This window comes from Hypanus sabinus, chromosome 31 (genome assembly GCF_030144855.1).
Source record: "Hypanus sabinus isolate sHypSab1 chromosome 31, sHypSab1.hap1, whole genome shotgun sequence".
Taxonomy (NCBI): domain Eukaryota; kingdom Metazoa; phylum Chordata; class Chondrichthyes; order Myliobatiformes; family Dasyatidae; genus Hypanus; species Hypanus sabinus.
This window is the reverse complement of record NC_082736.1, coordinates 9,030,538-9,037,391: the sequence shown is the minus strand read 5'-3', so window position 1 is coordinate 9,037,391 and position 6,854 is coordinate 9,030,538. Positions and strand designations below refer to the sequence as shown.

General features: G+C 44.6%; 1 non-coding gene across 1 annotated transcript; it reads left to right on the top strand.

Annotated features, from left to right (window-relative positions):
- Window positions 1–208: 208 nt before the first annotated feature.
- Window positions 209–280, top strand: trnam-cau (transfer RNA methionine (anticodon CAU)). Its single transcript has one exon. It is a non-coding gene; the product is annotated as a tRNA-Met (tRNA).
- The last annotated feature ends 6,574 nt before the right edge of the window (window positions 281–6,854 follow it).

Genomic DNA, 6,854 nt, shown 5'->3' with positions numbered 1-6,854 from the left:
GACAAAGAGACAAACAGAACCGTAGACCATGACAAAGAGACAAACAGAACCGTAGACCCTGACATATACAGATACGCAAAAAAACACATCCACACCAAGACACACACGTGCAAACACCCAGAGACTGATCCACACACACACACACACACACACACACACCCGCAAGAGATTGCACATCATTCATGGAAGAGCAATGTTGTTTTCTTATAGCAGAGTGGCGCAGCGGAAGCGTGCTGGGCCCATAACCCAGAGGTCGATGGATCGAAACCATCCTCTGCTATGTCAGCTGCGGCCAACGACAATTTTCCGTCAGTGCGCTTTAAAACAAGAGGCCATCTCATCATTGGTAGATTCAAGGAAATCCACTGGCTTTCGCCTGGAATGTACTAAACTCTGTTATCTTTTTCACTATTTACTATTTGGTTGGAAAGATTAAACCATCGTGCGTTGAGGTATCTTATTGTCATCTATTTTCTACAGGGCAGCACAAGAGCGCACTCCGCCTTTCCGGCCGAGAACCTTCATCAGGACTGGAGAAAAAGAACGAGAAGACCTTGCCCAGGAGTCTCTTTCTCGATATTCCAAATCGTTCGCTGTATCGATTTCTCAGACAATAAATCCTGCTGGAGAATGCGCTTCATCCCATTGCAGAAACAGAAACAAATAGGAGCTGACTAAATCAACTAAATCTGTTGAATCAAGAAATGACTCCTCAAGAGAGAGAGTGGACCACCAAAGTCGCCCACAGAGATCACCAAGACATCACACCGGTTTGTCCAGCTCCTGAGGAGACTGAAGCCAGTGAGACTTCCCCTGCCACTATTCTAACTTAGCTTTTATTTTACATGAGCACTAAACACTCTTAATTTAGATCTCTTATTTCACAAGAGATCTAACCACTTTCTAAACCGTCTGGTATGAGAATAGCAAGGCATCCGACGGCAAGACCCTACAAATGATAGAGTTTCTAACATTGAGACCCAGTGATCTCCGGTCCATTCAGAACTGACGGAATTCTGACCTCATTCGATCATATGGACGATCTGGGAGGTGAAAGAGTCTCGGGATTGGTAAAATAAATCCCGGAGTGTGGGTGTATTCCCCGCTGCACCTCAGACTACCGTCGCTGCTCTTTCCGTCGAAGACAGACCAAAGTAACATACACAAAGTGGAGGAGAATTTCAGCGGGCAAGGCGGCATCTCCGCCCGAAACATCGACTGTTTACTCCTCCCCATAGATGCTGTATGACCTGGTGATTTGTTCCAGCATTCTGTGTTCTGGATTTGCAGCATCTGCAGAATCTCCTGTGTTTATAACCTAAATAACAGCCGCAGACAAAAATGAGGAAGACAAGGAGACACAGAGGGAAATAACCTGTGTGACTGACTACAGGGCCGTAGGAATAGGGTCAGAATCATAATGAAAATCATATCCGTTGCTGAAATGTCTGGACGAGATATCCGGCTGGGTTGGAGCACAGCGACCGGATAATAACCGGATGGCGTAGGAAGTGATGAAGAGGGAAAGTAGGACGGGGAGGAAGGTAAAAGCGTGAGAGAGATGTGAGGGAAATTAGACAGGCAAAATATCCCAACAAACAAAACAATTGATAATCGGGGAAAAGCAGAAACATTAACAAATAAAAAGACAGGAGAAGAACGGAGATATGTAGCGATCAGCAGAATGGCGCGGTGGGAACGTGCTGCGCCCGTTATCCAGAGGCCGGCAGATCAAAACCTTCATCTGCTATTCTTCAGCAGAATATTTTACCGCAAATCGTCGTCACGTCACCTGTGTACACAACACACTTTTCACTAAAAATTAAAAACTTGTGCTTCCAATTTAAGTTTCCGTCTACTCAGTCCATCATTTTCTGGGATTTGTTGGGAATTTCGCGGGTAAAAGGACAATTCCTGTCGTGCTCGGCAATTGCCCAACACATCTTGTTCTCCGCAGCATAAAGCTGTGTCTGGTACTGAACTGGTTGAACAGAGAATACCGGAAAAACTCAAGAAACATCTGTGAGTGATAAAACGGGATTAACCTTTCTGATCGTGACACTCAACTGGAAATGGCGAGTAAGAAGATAGTTTTCAGTGTCAAAGAAAGTGAGAAGTTGGGTGGGAAGTGAAACGGGGGACTTCTCTGATAGGACAAGACCAACACACGATGGCCGTAAGACATGTGGAAAGAGTAACATTGGGCTAAAATGGCAGACGAACGACGGGCAGAAATGTTCATTTCATAGTGAAGGAAGTAATGTGGCTGAGTGATACCCGGCCGAGATGTTTGTGAGACAGGTGCAGGAAAACAGGTACAACACATCGCGATCGCCTGAAATGGAACCCGGGAGAGTTGATTGAAAGGCAGCTATGCTCATCCCTATACTACTATCGCACCATGTTGCAGGAGTTTCGAGTAGTGTAGCATCTCCCATCTTCCATGTGATTCCACTGACCCCGAGCTGTTCTCTGTCGGATCAATCCTCACTCTGCAGCAGGTTTTATTGCGGCCAGTTGACATCGCCATTCTCAAACAGAGGGAGTTATACAACAGTTATCCAACCGTTCAAAGGGACGGTTTACACCTGAACCGGAGCGGTACTAACATTCTTGCAGGGAAGTCTGCTAGTGCTTCTTGGGGGGGTGGGGTTTATATTAAATTTGCAGGGGGCGGGGATCCAGAATGTGAGAGCGGATAGCGAGATGAAGAATAAAGGACAGGTGGGGACTACACGGTTCCGGAATATTAATTGTGTAGTAGAGAAAGGTGAGGCGGAACAGGTGATAAAGAGGACACATGTACAGAGGGATGGTCTCATGGAACATGGAGTTAAAAGTGCAGAAAGAATAAGTAAATTTAGGAATGACAACGAATTTCTACGTGCGTATAGCACGGTGGGAGTTCGGGGAGCTAGGTTAAGCACAATAGGCAGAGATTCAAACAGAGAGAAGGGAAACCGGCTAAAAATTCTATATCTGAATGCAGGAAGTGTCAGAAATAAGGCAGATGAACTTGAAGCTCAAGTACGAATGGGTAACTATGATGTTGTTGGGATAACAGAGACATGGCTGCAGGGAGATCAGATCTGGGAAATGAATGTACAAGGGTATACGTGCTATCGTAGGGACAGAAATCTAGGCAGAGCGGGTGGGGTGTCCCTGTTGATGAGGATAGAGATTCAGTCCTTTGCAAGGGGGGGCGTAGGATCAGGAGAAGTGGAGTCTGTGTGGATAGAATTGAGTTAAAGTAAAGGCAAAAAGACCCTAATGGGTGTGTTCTAGAGGCCACTAAACAGTAGCATGGAAATTGGGTGCAAGTTGAATAGGGAGTTAACATTGTCATGTGGCAAAGGTAATGTCGCAGTAGTTATGGGGGATTTCTACATGCAGGTGAACTCGGAGAATCAGGTTGGTGCTGGACCCCAGGATAAGGAGTTTGTAGAGTGTCTAAGGTATGCATTCTTGGAACAGCTCCTACGAGAGCCAACCAGGGTTAAGGATATTCTGGATTTAGTGTTATGTAATGAATAGGATTTGAAAAGCGATCTTGAAGTAAAAGAGCCATAAGGAGGTAGTGATCATAATATGATGTTTTTTATCTGCAATTTGAGAAAGATAAGGGTCGCTCGGAGGTATCAGTGTTGCAGTTCAACAAAGGAGACTATGGAGCCAAGAAATGGAGCTAGTCAAAATTAACTGGACTGATATCCTCGCAGAAAAGACAGTGGAACAGCAATGGCAGGTATCCTTGGGAATAATGCACAAGGTGCAAAATCAGTTCATCCCCCGGAGAAGGAAGGATTCAAAGGGGGGAAAGGGGCCACAGTGGATGACAAAGGAATTCAGAGATTATATAGCATTAAAAAAGGGAAGTATGACAGAGCTAAGGTGAGTGGAAGGACAGATGATTGGGAATTTCTTTAAGGAGCAACAGAGCTTAACTAAAAAAAGCAATACGGGGAGACAAAATGAGGTACGAACGCAAGCTAGCCAGGAACATAAAGGAGGATAGCAAAAGCTTTTTTTTTAGGCATGTGAAGAGAAATAAGAGAGTTCACAACAATATTGGGGCCTTGAAGAACGAATTGGGTGAAATTGTTATGGGAAACAGAGAAATGGCAGAAGAATTTAACAAGTACTTTAGATCTGTCTTCACTAAGGAAGACACAAACAATCTCCCAGATGCATGGATGGGCCAAGGATATAGGGTAACGGAGGAAATAAAACAGATTGACATTAGGAAGGAAACGGTGATGAGTAGACTGATGGGACTGAAGGCTGACTAATCCCTAGGTTCAGATGGTCTGCATCCTAGGGTACTAACGTAGGTGGCCCTGGAATTTGCGGATGCATTGTTAATCATTTTCCAATCTTCCTTAGATTCAGGATCAGTTCCTGAGGATTGGAGAATGGCTAATGTTATCACACTTTTTAAGAAAGGGTGGAGGGAGAAAACAGAGAACTATCGACCTGTCAGCCTGACATCGGTGGTGGGGAAGATGCTTGAGTCCACCATTAATGATGAAGTAGTGGCATATCTAAATAGCACTGATAGGATTGGGCCGAGCCAGCATGGATTTGCCAAGGGCAAATCATGCTTGACTAATCTATTGGAGCAATTCGAGGATGTAACAGGAAGGTAGGCCAGGGAGATCCAATGGATGTAGTGTACCTCGATTTTCCGAAGGCATTTGATAGGGTCCCAGATAGGAGATTGGTGGGAAAAATCAAATCTCATGGCAATGGGGGGGGAAGATATTGACATTGATAGAAAACTGGCTGGCAGATAGAAAGCAAAGGGTCGCGGTTAATGGGTGTTTCTTGGAATTGCAAGTGTTGACTAGTAGGGTGCCACAGGGCTCGGTAGTGGGACCACAGCTGTTTACGATTTACGTCAACGATTTAGATGAATGCATTGAGAATAACATCAGCAAGTTTGCTGATGATACTAAGTTGGTTGGCAGTGTGACATGTGATGAGGATGTTAGGAGAATTCAGGGTGACTTGGATAGGCTGGGTGAGTGGGCAGATACTTGGCAGATGACATTTAATGTGAATAAGCGTGAGGTTATCCACTTTGGGAGTAAGAACACGAAGGCCGATTATCAACTGAACGGTGTAAAGTTAGGTAAGGGAGAAATGCAATGAGAACTAGGAGTCCTTGTTCATCAGTCACTGAAGGGGAATGAGAAAGTGCAGTAGGCAGTGAAGAAGGCTAATGGAATGTTGGCCTTTATTACAAAAGGAATTGAGTACAACAGCAAGGAACTCCTTTTGCATTTGTACAGGGCCCTGGTGAGACCACACCTAGAGTATTGTGTACAGTTTTAGTCTCCAGGTTTAGGGAAGGACATCCTGGCTGTAGAGGAAGTGCAGCGTAGATTCACAAGGTTAATTCCTGAGATGTCAGGACTGTCTTACACAGAGAGGTTAGAGAGCCTGGACTTGTAGACGCAGGAATTAAGGAGATTGAGAGGGAATCTGATTGCAACATATAAGATTATTAAGGGATTGGACAAGATAGAGGCAGGAGATATGCTCCAGATGCTGGGAGAGTCCAGTACCAGAGGGCGTGGTTTGAGAATAAGGGGTAGGTCATTTAGTGCAGAGTTAAGGAAAAACTTCTTTTCCCATAGAGTTGTGGGGGTCTGGAATGCACGGCTACGGAAGGCAGTGGAAGCCAATTCTCTGGATGCTTTCAAGAAGGAGCAAGATAGGTATCTTATGGATAGTGGAATCAAGGGATATGGGGACAAGGCAGGAACCGGGTATGGATGGTAGTTGATCAGCCATGATCTCAAAATGGCGGCGCAGGCTCGAAGGGCCGAATGGTCTACTTCTGCACCTATTGTCTATTGTCTATTTTCCATAACACCCGAGAGTTATACAACAGCCAATGAGCATTCACCAGCGACCGGACTGAGTGACAGCCGAACTCTCAGATAGTCGAAAGGACTTCAAATGGTGCCTGTTGCACACATCAGCAACTGGGAAAACAAATCCAGATTGTGCATGTTCTTTAGAAAAAACGATGTATATTTACGAAGGCGATTGATAAGTTCGTGGCCTACGGTAGAAGGAGATGAGTTATACAGCTTTCGCTATATCCACAAGCAAGTTAAGTCTTTGAGTGATAATTCGGAAAGTTTGAAGTTAATAACTCATCCCTTTCCACCGTAGGCCACGAATGTATCAATCACTCCAATGAATTATTATCTTCTAACGTTCTGCACAATCACTCTGAGACTTGAACAGCGTGTGCATGCAACGAGCGCAGTGTAACTCATCTCCATGTGCCTCAGTCCACGAACATAGCAATCGCCCCTGCTCTGGACTCTTTCTGGAGGTCCAAGATCGGTATGCTCCACAACTCTGGACTAAGTGTGTAAATGTTGGAGGGGACTATTTTGAAAAAATAATGGTGTTCGGTTTTTATAAAACTGACTCCTTCTATCTTAGGGCACGAAACCCCTCGTAGGTGTCAGCTGAGTTTAGGAATAAATAAACTAATAACCAACAACCAATTTGCTGGGATAATACTGCGATTCCCTCCATAGTTGGTAGAAGATTGAGGAGCAGATCTGCTGGCAAATCACACAGAAATGTTACGTGGATAGAGTTACAAAGATCGGACATTTCAACTTCTGCAAAATTAACCAGACCATTTTTTTTGTGTGTGTAAGAGAAGAAATGGTATTTTTGAAGTGCATTTGGAAGAGTATTTTTGTTCCAGGCCATCGATCGTCCTACTAGTGTTGACAATGGAACTAGCTTTCGAAAATCGCTCTGTAACCTGTAATAATCAAATCTCGCACTTTACTGTCTCCGGGTAAATAACAACGTAACTATGT